The 12,364-nt window shown below is 44.1% G+C and overlaps 1 long non-coding RNA gene across 1 annotated transcript; it reads right to left on the reverse strand.

Moving 5' to 3' along the window:
* On the reverse strand, positions 1–12,254 carry LOC140910181 (uncharacterized). Its single transcript, XR_012158447.1, has 2 exons — positions 12,003–12,254; positions 1–300 (listed from the first exon to the last, which is right to left on the reverse strand). It is a non-coding gene; the product is annotated as an uncharacterized lncRNA (long non-coding RNA).
* Positions 12,255–12,364: the final 110 nt, after the last annotated feature.

Here is a 12,364-nt window from a genome sequence, read left to right on the forward strand (position 1 = left end):
TCAAGGGGTAGATCACTGTCCTTTATTAATTTTCACTTTTACTTCTTTTTAATCCACCATTATTACTTTCTCTCTCTCTCTCGTAGTGAAAAGAAGTGGCATGTCTGTAGTGAAAAGAAGTGCGGCCAATTCTCGCTGTTTTATCGCAAGTCTTCTGATAACTGATGTTTTACTTAAGGCCCCAGTTACTAGATACAAGTGATTATTATTTGAGAATTTAATCTTTCATTCATTTTTAAAAATAAGTTTCTAGATCACATTGTTGCAGTCCAAAGCTTGAAAACGTAGTCTGAGCACACCCTAAAGTTTAAAAAAAAATAGAAGACAAATAAAAAGAAAAGAATTCAATGTATTTTTACATATAAGTATTGTAAAGCCAATCTTATGATATTTTGAAATCTGGTTTATGATCTTTTAATAATTCAAGTTGTCAATACTGGGTATAGCTTCAGAGACCAAAAGTCACCCTTCATTTTGGAAGGTGAGACTCTGGACTGCAAGGGTATGTCTGCATAGCACATTAAGCCCAGGCTCTGATTCAGGTTTAAGTCCAAGCCCTCCCAGCTGTCCACACAGAAGTTAATTTGATTTGGTCAGGAATCCCTCTGGACTCAGGTCTGCAAACCCTGGTAGGGGTCAGAGCCACTGTGACTGCAGAGTAATGCACACTGGAAAACATAATCACAACTACACATACAAAATAATGGGGCCTAATTAGCTGTTACCACTCAGGAAAGAGATATTGGAGTCATTGTGGATAGTTCTCTGAAAAAAATCTGCTCAATGTGCAGTGGCAGTCAAAAAAGCTAACAGAATGTTAGGAACCATTAGGAAAGGGATAGATAAAACAGAAAATATCATAATGCCGCTATATAAATCCATGGTACACTCACATCTTGAATACTGTGTGCAGTTCAGGTCACCCCATCTCAAAAAAGATACATTAGAATTGGAAAAGGTACAGAAAAGGGCAACAAAAATAATTAAGGATATAGAACAGTGTCCGTATGAGGAGAGTTTAAAAAAACTGGAACTTTTCAGCTTGGAAAAGAGACCACTAAAAGGGGATATGATAGAGGTATATAAAATCGTGAATGATGTGGAGAGAGTGAATAAGGGAGTGTTATTTATTCCTTCACATAACACAAGAACCAGGGGTTACCCCATGAAATTAATAGGTAGCAGGTTTAAAACAAACAAAAGGAAGTACTTTTTTAAACACTGCACAGTCAACCTGTGGAACTCATTGCCAGGGGATGTTGTGAAGGTCAAAAGTATAACGGGGTTCAAAAAAGAACTAGATAAATTCAGAGGATAGGTCTATCAACGGTTGTTAGCCAAGATGGTCAAGGATCTAACCCCATGCTCTGGATGTCCCTAGCCTCTGACTGCCAAGAAGCTGGGAGTGGATAATAGGGGATGGATCATTCAATGATTGCCTGTTCTGTTCATTCCCTCTGAAGTACCTGACATTAGCCACTGTTGGAAGACAGGATATTGGGCTACATGGACCATTGGTCTGACCCATTATGGCCATTCTTATGTTTACGTTCTTATATGATGCAGGTGAAAGCCCAGGCATTTTGCAACATGGCCGCAGCTCAAGTTTGGGTTTTTGCCAGATTCAGGACTGGCAAGTGCAGCAACATTGTATCACAATTTCCTGGGATTTGGTTCCCAGTCCTTCCATCCCAAAACTTCCCACTCACTTCCCAGGAACCAGAAGCAACTTCCTGGTTCAAATGCGGCTGTTTAGCATTTACCCATGTCCATAGAGACTGCTCAACTAGAATCACAGTTAACCCTCACATGTATTAATATGGCCAGCACTAAGAAGTCGTCCTGCATCTAGAGGAACACAACAGAATTCTGATTAACCTCTGGTGCAAGGTGAGCAAGACATTCAACTTCAGCAAGAGCACCTAGGAGATACTTGGGAGGCCTTTTGAAGTTATATCCTGGGAAGAGACCCATTGTCTCCTAATTACCTGCTCCTGGAAATTCCAGATCAAAGGCCCCTGAACTATATAAAGGGTGGACTAAACATGCCATGTGTGTGCTTGTTCTGAGAGGAAGCTGATGATCCTGAAACCACAAGCAGACCTACAGGGTGGGGTTATGAAGGACTGCTCCTACCAGAGCTCATGTTAGGGCTGAGTGATCTCTGGTATGCTTATTAGCATGTGTGTAGATTCCTTTGTTGTTTTAAATGTTTTCTCTGTAGTGCTTTTTCCTTCAGACTAAAATAGGATTTTATAGGAAGTGGTGTTTGGTAACTTACAACTGTCGGCAATCACTCTGTTGTTAGTATCTGAAGAGAAAGCAAGAGAAGCTTGCCTAGGTAGCCTGTCTTTTGCTGGGAACAACACAGTGAAGGCAGGGAACTGTTTAGCCTGGAGATACCCTGGCCAGGAGGGAGAGACACATGGGTCTCCACCCGAGAAACTGGTAGGGAGCTAGAAGCCTGAAAGTGGGTGTCACGCTGTTTGGAGTGGTTTACAAACAAGAGTGCCAATCTCAGGGAAGACTGTCAAAAAGCAAGGGAGAAACCCCAAACCGGTTGTATGATCTATAATTAGATTTTACCAAACCAGTAACAAGTGTGAACTGCTAAAGCTCTAGAACAATCTTACCATGGAGTCACAGACAGCCCCCTTGGACATTTGGATCTATCTTGCTCCCCATGCAAGCTTGATTCTGTGATTGCAAAGTAAGCAAAATAAGCTGTCATAGGATAAGGGGGAAAGGTCCTCTCATGGATTGGTAACTGGTTAAAAGATTGAAAACAAAGGGTAGGAATAAATGGTCAGTGTGACAGAGTCTGCTTACGCCGCACTAGCCCAGACAGGGTTAAGCCCATATTATTGACAGCAGAAGTCCCACCTCCCCGGCAGGACTGGGCATGCTCCAGATGCTCTAGCAGTATAAAAGGAGGGAGCCCAGCTAATTCTGGGCTAGAGGCTGTAGGGGAAGGACCTGTCTGGGAAGTGCCTGCAGAGGGCTAGCTACAGCCCCTGACTATGCCAGGGATCAGAACCTTCCTGGGCCTGCTTGAACTCTGGTGACTGGAGGAGCCATAGGAGGTGACTGGCCCAGCTGACCATGGAGAATCTGAAGTCTCATGAGAGACCCCAGCACAGACTGTAGTAGAAAGTGATGCAGGGAGGGTGACCAAGTGGTACGTCCCACCTGGGAAACCTCAGTGTGTTCTGGTAGGACCCCCCTGCTGAGTCAGTGGCTAGTTGCTATGCCACTGCTAGGGCCCTGATTTGGGGCCTGGTGGAGTTGGGAGGCCCTGAGCCCCTGTACTGGGGCTGCCACACCCTTTGGTAGGTGCCCCACCCCCATAGGCTTTGGCTGCTAGGCCATGCTGCTCTGCACCTAAGGGTGGCTCTGTGGACTCTGGCTGCTAGGCTGTGCTGCCCTGACCTTAGGGCTGTAAATGTCACAGTCCATTTACAGAATGGAGAGAGGTAAATAGTGGTGTCCCTCATAGGTCTGTACTGGGCCCAGTATTATTCAACGTATTCATAAATAATTTGGAAAAAGGGGTAAACAGTGAGGTGGCAAATTTTGCTGATGATACAAAACTACTTAAGATAGTTAAGCCCAAAGCAGACTGAAAAGAGCTACAAAGGGATCTCACAAACTGGGTGACTGGTCTACAAAATGGCAGATGAAATTCACTGTCAATAAATGCAAAGTAATGCACATTAGAAAACATAATCCCAACTATGCATATAAAATGATGGGGTCTAAATTAGCTGTTACCACTTAAGAAAGATCTTGGAGTCATTGTGGATAGTTCTCTGAAAACAGCCACTCAATGTGCAGCGACAGTCAAAAAAGGTAACAGAATGTTGGGAATAATTAAAAAGGAATAGATAATAAGACAGAAAATATTCTATTGCCTCTGAATAAATCTATGGCATGCCCACATCTTGAGCACTGTGTGCAGATGTGGTCACCCCATCTCAAAAAAATATACATTGGAATTGGAAAAGGTTCAGAAAAGGGCAACAAAAATGAGTAGGGGCATGGGTGGCTGGTATCCCAGGCTTTGAGGAGGCTAACCCCTAGCTCCTCCCTCGTGCCTGAAGCCGCTCCCCTGCCCTCCCATCTAACCCCCCTCCACCTGCAGGAGCCCAGAGCAGCCCCACCTTGGCCCCCAGCCCCGGGCGGCACAGCTGCAGCATCCCCAGCGGTGCAGTCACAGCATCCCCAATACACCAGGTGACCAGCCCCAGAGTGCTGGGCGGCCAGGCAGCATAGGCACATTGCTCTGAGCCCCAGTGCGCCAGGTGGCCACCCAGGGCATTACTTATGAACATCAAAATGTTTGTGATCAAAATATAACTAGTATATTATTTTGTTGTATTTATCAATTACATTTTTACTGTTGGACTTCTGAATATTTTTTTATTGCAATCAGCCAGGGCAGAGCACTGGGAACTGCAAGACTCTGAGTGGGCCTGGGGATAGAGTGTGGGCAGGCATGCCAGGCTGTTTGGGGAGGCACAGTCCCCCATTGATAATTGGCCCCACTCCAATCCCCTCCTTTCCTTCCCTGATTATGGGCACTCCTAGTTTTGTTTCACTTGGGAGGGTAAGGAATTCAGAATTTGTCAAGGTTTATAAATATGGCAGAATAGGACATTTTACTGTATTAAGGGCTTGATCCTGTGGAGGACCCAAGGGTTGTGCTACTGATAGAGAGGCCACCCATCCCTTATTTTATTGATTTGTCCCTCAGAGTGACCACCTGTCTGTCATTTTAAGATGTATTGACATGTATTAAGACTGATAAGAGCATTTAAACATAAGTATCAAACTTCCATTTAATACTTGAGGGCAGTAGAAATGTACATTGAAGAGGAAATACATGATATGCTAAGGGAAATGGTGTTTTCCTTAAAATAAAGCATTGTCCCTTATTTTTCATGTGGTTTCCCCTTACTTCCATCTAACAAAGGTGGTCACCCTAGCTACTGGAAGCAACAGATGCCCATGTCATCATAGGCATTGGGACCTGGCCTCGGACTCCAGGAAACAGCATCACATCTCATCAGGATCACACACTGAGCCACCTGGGAGGTCTCATACTCCTATTTTATAACTTCTCCCTATCTGAGCTTTGATTGGCTCAGTCCTCAAATTATGAATATTTTTGGCTCCACCCACCATGGAAACTTACTCTCCCAGATCATAGAAAAACACTGATCTGCACAGTATCTACCAGCTCTTGCTTCCGGGAACTTAAAGTAAATGGCCTTGCTCTGTCTCCTTGTGTGTGTATAAACACAAACAGAGATTCAAACAGAAATCCACTAATTCCTCAGCTGCCTCCCTCTGTCTCCAAACAAACAAACTACTGCAGTGCAAAAAAGTCATGTGGGTGACATGACCAGAAGTCTTGGACTGTTAGTTCTTTTGTTTTTCTGAAACTAGCAATGACAGTTATGTAACAAGGGAGAAGGAGTGTGCAACCAGAAAGGAGCAACACTGATATCAAAGCAGGACACTGTGGGAAGAAGAGAACACTTTTCAGAGTGTAGTCTCTAATGCTGATTTCAACACCTGGGAATTGTGGCCGGGGGGGCCAGGCTACAGGTTGTAAGGAAGACCTTATTTGGGAATGTTTTCAAGAAACTCCTATATCTATTGGTAAAAATAGGAACATACACCAAATGTGAACAGTGCAACAAAGAAATGCAAGGCATAGCTGTCATTATGACAAATGTTCCTCCAAAGACAATGAATTTGGAGATGATGTGGCCATGTTTAAACAATTTGGATCAACTGGTTAGTAAACTTATATATGCACCTCTCTTATGGACTGCCTATCATGTTTTACTATGCTAGAAAATGATACATTTGTGTTTTGAGTGGATTACTTATGACTGTCAAAATGTTTGATCAAAATATAAGTGGTTTATTTTGTTAGAGTATTTATCCATTATATTTTTACTGTTGGACTTCTGAGATTTTTTATTGCTAAATATTATCAAATATCCTAGGTGAAGATTTCCTGTGTAAAACTAAAATTTTATTAGGCATTTATGAACTTGTACATTTAAAAAGTGATTTTGTTTACAATCTGTTTAGTATGGCACTAGAGACAAGGGTTTAAATAGATAATCCTTATGATTTTTCCTATAAAACTAGGTTTAGAATAAGTCATTTAAATAGTGGTAAAAACAGCTGCAACAGGAGGAATATTTCATTAACAATTTTTTTTGTAAAGCAGTGCACCGAGTAACAGTCAGTGACTTTTAACCATTTTGTTTGAGTCCAGCTTAGATATAACGAGTTTTGAACATCCATCATCTGCAATGTCTACAACTTCAGAGCTATCTGTTGGTACCACAAGCACTGCTGCAACTAACATACGTTTGTTTTTTGATACAGGTAATTTTATTTTCTAACAGACTCTTCTTTATCCAGTAAAACCATAGATGAGTATCAGGACCAGCAAATTCCTGCAAGACTCTAAAGATGAAAAGATTGCTTGGATCATTTATGCAACTAATTTCCCACTTCATCTCGTTCAGAACAAACATTTCATTGACACAGGCTACACTCCACCCAGCAGAGTGGACATTGCTAGATACCATCTATGAGAAGGAAATTGAATAGTGTGGGGAAAAAAACCACAAAACCCATTGACAGGAAATCCATTAATCTGTGTCTTGATAGGCAGTGCAATGTACACAATGATCCAGTAATATCTGCTTCTGTGACAACAGAAGATGGGGTTGTTTATCTTACAGAAAATTGATACATCAGAAAATGCTCATACAACAGAATACTTAAAAGAAGTAGCAGTAAGAGCTATAACAAAACATGATCAAAAATTCAAGTGTCAAGTACATAGGCAAAGCTGCAAATGTAGTAAAGATGAGCATTATCTCGTAGATTTCTTAAGGGGAACCTGAAACTTACAACATATGGGTAAGTGCTCATTTGATGAATGTTTTAACCAAAGACGTAAGTGCAACCCCAGGGATAAAGGAAAATGTTGAAATTGTTATAGCAGCATTTTGCAATCACTTTGCTTCAGCTTCACTGAAGAGAGCAGGAGGATCCAGACTAATTCTTCCTCAAGATGCACAATGGAATTCAGCAGTTGACTGGCCTGATCTGATAAAATACAAGCAGTCCTCAGACTTACAACACAATTGGTTCCTGAAAATTGCATTGTAAGTCGTAACTGAGAACCACAATCCACTCCATTGTGGGACCAAGCATTGTAAAGTCTAAACCAACTGTCATAAGTCAAATCAGTGTGTCAATTCAGAAATGTCGTAAGTCAAACATCATAAAATCAAGGACAGCCTGTAGATGGAACTATCGTAGCCAAAGCAGACACACCGACTTTCTGGTTTCCCTGGGGGTGCTCAACCCCTGCTTCACTCCCTGCCTCTTCCCATACCTGCTCCGTCCCCTCCCCTGAACACCCTGCCCTTGCTATGCCTCTTCCTTCCCCTCCCCGCCCAGGCCTCCTACACGCCACTGAACAGCTGATTACTGGCAGGTAGGAGGTGCTAGGAGGAAGAACTGATCAACAGGGCTGCCAGTGGGTGCCAAGCACCCACTATTTTCTTTCCCCCCCCCATGGGTGCTCAAGCCACGGAGTCTACTTATGAGCCAAAGTATTCAATATTGGACTAAAGAGAAACATAGAAGATATGCTAAATATAATGGAACCTCCTTTTTATAGCCTTGGACAAACTTTGGGGAGATTGCTACTGTATTGTTGAAGCTGTTTAAATCTGGAAAGCACTTCAAGAGACACTGAAGAAAGAATGCTTTCCTGCCTACAAAGTTAAATTTGTACACAGGAAAAGCCCCAGGAACTTTTGAATTTAATTTCCTGTTTGGTCAGCATGGCAAGCTCAGCAGCACAGGTGACCATGCAGTCCCCCCCAGAATTGCAAACAAGCTCCAGCATGGAACAAACAGGAGAGACTGGATCTGACTGCTGTATGGGGAGAAGAATCTGTGCAGGCAGAACTCTGATCAAAAAGAAGAAATGCTAATATATGTCAATCTCACAGGGCATGGTGGAGAGAGGCTACACCAGGGACACACAGCAGTGCCGTGTGAAAGTCAAGGAGCTCAGGCAAGCCTACCAAAAGATAAAGGAGGCAAATGGTCATTCTGGGTCAGAGCCCCACACATGCCACTTCTATGATCAGCTGCATGGCATTCTGGGGGGGACCCTACCACTACCCCACCACTGTCCATGGACACCAGCAAGGGGGGAGTCTCCTGCAACATGGAGGAGGATTCTGTGGATGAGGAGGAGGAGAATGCACAGCAGGCAAGCAGTGAAGCAGTTCTCCCCGGCAGCCAGGACCTTTTCATCACCCTGGAGCCAATACACTCCCAAAGCAGGATCCCCAACCCTGAAGGCAGAGAAGACACCTCTAGTGAGTGCATATTTGTAACTACAGTACAGGGTTTAAAAGCAACAGAGTTTAATGTTTGGGGGGGAGGGACAGCACAGTGGTTTCAGCATTAGCCTGCTAAACCCAGGGTTGTGAGTTCAATCCTTGAGGGGCCCATTTAGGGATCTGGGGCAAACACTAGAAACTGGCCCTGCTTTGAGCAGGGGGTTGGATGAGATGACCTCCTAAGGTCCCTTCCAACCCTGATATTTTGTGACTTGCCCTGAAGACTTAGGATGCATTTATGGTCAGTACAGCTACTGGAAAAGTCTGGGGATGGAGTGGGAATCCACCAGGGACATCTCCGTGAAGCTCTACTGCAAAAGCCTTTGCAGAAGGTTTCTGGGGAGGGCTGCCTTATTTCATTCTCCACTTTACAATGCCTAGCAAGTAGTCTGGAATCATTGCAGCACAAAGCATAGCAGCAAATGATCCTAGGTTTTGGCTGCATTCAAGCAACATTTGATCTTTATCTTTCTGTGTTAGCCTCAGGAGAGTGATACCATTCATAGTCACCTGCTTGAAATAGGGGAATTTTTGTAAGGGAACAGTAAAAGGACCCCATTCATGCTGGGCTGTTTGCTTGGCTAAAAGGGATCATCCCATAGCCATGTAGCAGGGGGAGGGGTGAAGGGATTATCCCAAATAGCCATGCAGACTGGGGGTGGGAGGTGTGTGCTGCACATCCACCTGAAAACCACAGCCTCTCCTTTTAAATGGCAAACCCAACCAGCATTGCTTACTATAGGAAAGAAGGACGCTGCAGTTTGAAAACATTCCCACCTGTTATGAAGGCGTTAGAAGCCAAACCAGCATACCCTTTGGCTCACCATGGCTGCTTGGAAACTGAATTCTGTTGCCCAGCCGTGTGTGATGTCACCATACCAGCAGGCGCTCAATATAAAAGGCAAAATGCGATCTTGTACCTAAAGCACATGTGCTGTCCTCTGTGAATTGCTTGATTCACTGAAAGTCTCCCTTTTGTTCTCAAATGTATCATCTTAAATTTTACTCCCCTTTTTTTATCCCCCTGCAGGTGCAAATGTTTCTATACTCCCCTATCCTCTCTGTCCCTGAGGTTATTGCAGATTAGAAGGCCAAAAAAAAAAAAAAGCACTCACGATGACATGTTTTCTGAGCTCATGCAGTCCTCCTCCACTGATAGGGCATAGCTGAATGCCAAAAACATCTTCCCCCTTACTCTCTCTCATTATGGAGCAAGCAGTAATAACAATGGGAATATTGGTTGTGCTGAAGTCTAACCTAGTCAGCAAACAGCGCAAGCGAGCTTTTAAACATCCAAATGCACATTCTATCACCCTTCTGCACTTGTTCAGCCTATAGTTCAACTACTCCTTACTGCTGTCCAGGGTGCCTGTGTAAGGCTTCATGAGTCATGGGAGCAAGGGGTAGGCTGGATCCCCAAGGATAACTACTGGCATTTCAACATCCCCAACGGTAATTTTCTAGTCGGGGAAGTAAGTCCCTTCTTGCAGCTGCTCAAACAGCCCAGAGTTCCTAAAGATGTGAGCATCATGCACCTTTCCTAGCCATCCCATGTTGATGGTGGTGAAACATCCCTTGTGATCCACCAGTGCTTGCAGCACCATTGAGAAGTACCCCTTGCGGTTTATATACTAGTTGGCAAGGTGGTCCAGTGCCAAGATAGGGATGTGTGTTCCGTCTATCACCCCACCACAGTTAAGGAAACCCATTGCAGCAAAGCCATCCACTATGACCTGCACACTTCCCAGAGTCACTACCCTTGATACAGAACACCAATGAGTGCATTGGCTACTTGAAACACAGCAATCCCCACAGTAGATTTGCCCACTCCAAATTGATTCCCAACTGACCGGTAGCAGTCAGGTGTTGCAAGGTTCCACAGGGCTATCACCACTCGCTTCTCAACTGTCAGGGCAGCTCTCATCTTGATATTCCTGCACTTCAGGGCAGGGGAAAGCAACTCACAGAGTTCCAGGAAAGTAGCTTTACACATGCAAGTTTCACAGCCACTGGAAATCATCCCATACCCACAAGACTATGCGGTCCCACCAGTCTGTGCTTATTTGCGGGTCCCAGAATCAGCATTCCACTATATCTACCAGTCCCACTGCCACCAGGATGACCCAGTTGCCCCATCCTATGCTTTCAGGAACATCTGTGTCCATGTCCTCCTCACAATCTTCCTCGTGCTGCAGTCTCTTAGCCAGGTACTGCACATACTGCAGTATAATGCATGAGGTGTTTACAATGCTCGCAACAGCAGCGGTGAGCTGAGCGGGCTCCATGCTATGGCATCTGCACAGATAAGCCAGGAAAAAAGGCACAAAATGAGAGTCTGCAGTTGCTTTCACGGAGGGAGGAAGGGAGGGGAGACTGCCAAAACCACCCATGACAATGTTTTTGCCCCATCAGGCATTGAGAGCTTAACCCAAAATTCCAATGGGCAGTAGAGACTGGGGGGAACCGTGGGATAGCTTCCCACAGTGCAACGCTCTGTGAGTCGATGCTAGCCATGGTATTGAGGACGCACTCCACCAACTTAATGCGCTTAGTGGGGACATACACAATAGACTGTATAAAATAGATTTCTAAAAATTGACTTCTATAAGATCAATCTAATTTCATAGTGTAGACATACCCTTACTCTTCCAGTCTATGATAAAAACACGGACAGAGAGAATGAAATCTACTAGTTTTTAAAGTTTGAAGGACAGCTTAATAGTTTAGCGGACTGTCTCATTTGCAAGATTTAGGCCAGGATCTACATTCACAAGTTAAATCAACCCAGCTATGTTGCTCAGAAGTTGAAAAATACACAACATAGTTAAACTGATCTCACTTCTGGTGTAGATAGCATTAGGTTGACAAAATTCTTCTGCTGACCTACCCATTACCTCTCAGAGAGGTAGATTAGCTACTGATGGGAGAACTCCTCCCATTGCTGTAGTGAATGTCTACACTGAAGCAAGAAGTACTGCAGTGGCATAGACAAGCCCATAGGCAAGTGCAAACTTAAATGCCAGTCACTTTCACTTTGGCATATTTGAAAATTTTCCCAGGCTAACCTGAAATAATCCTTCTGACTACAGTTAATCCCTCTGTTTAATAAATCTTTTACCTGTAAATATGAAACATGTCTTGATAAGAGAACTTTATCCAAAACATTTAAGGTTGCTTTTTTTTAAATGAACGTGAGTTTTACATGCGGTTTTGTGTATTTAATTAAATTCAGTTACCACCCTAATGCAGCTTGACACAACTCCTGAGCAAAAAGTTAATTATCTAGTAAATAAGCAATATCCTTTACCATTCTCTAACATACTAAAAAAATACAATTAATAACAACCTGCAACTATTAAGCTCTACAATTACTTAAATAAATGCATCAAGTGTACCCTTCTAGCTAACAAAACGACATACCAGATCCCACGTAAAGGCGCTATTGAGGTGTAAATCAATACATTTTCATGGTTATATCAACTAATGAGAATACACTTTAAAGATCCGAAATATAAACGGAAAAGTTGATTAAAATTGATTATTTACATCGAGGCTTTTCCGCGGGGTGACAGAACTCGCAGGCTTCACTGGAGCCACCCTGACACGGTGCACAGAGCGCAGCGCCTGCCCTGACTTTCAACCCACAGACTCATAACGAACCATCCACACAGGGCGACAGCGGGCCGCTGTTTTCTCCCACGGGTGCTAGAGCGCCCAGCGTCCTGCGGCGACAGGACAAGCTGGCCCCGCCCGCGAGACGGACGATGGACGGAGACTAGCACCCCCACCCGCCACGTCACGTGGCCCTCCTAAGCCCACTTCCCGGGCTGTCCATCCATGTGCCTGTTTGCAATCGATGGCGCGGCCCCCCTCCCCCGTCGGGCGCTGCAGGGCCAGTATGTCGCACA

Source organism: Lepidochelys kempii, chromosome 1, assembly GCF_965140265.1.
Source record: "Lepidochelys kempii isolate rLepKem1 chromosome 1, rLepKem1.hap2, whole genome shotgun sequence".
Taxonomy (NCBI): domain Eukaryota; kingdom Metazoa; phylum Chordata; order Testudines; family Cheloniidae; genus Lepidochelys; species Lepidochelys kempii.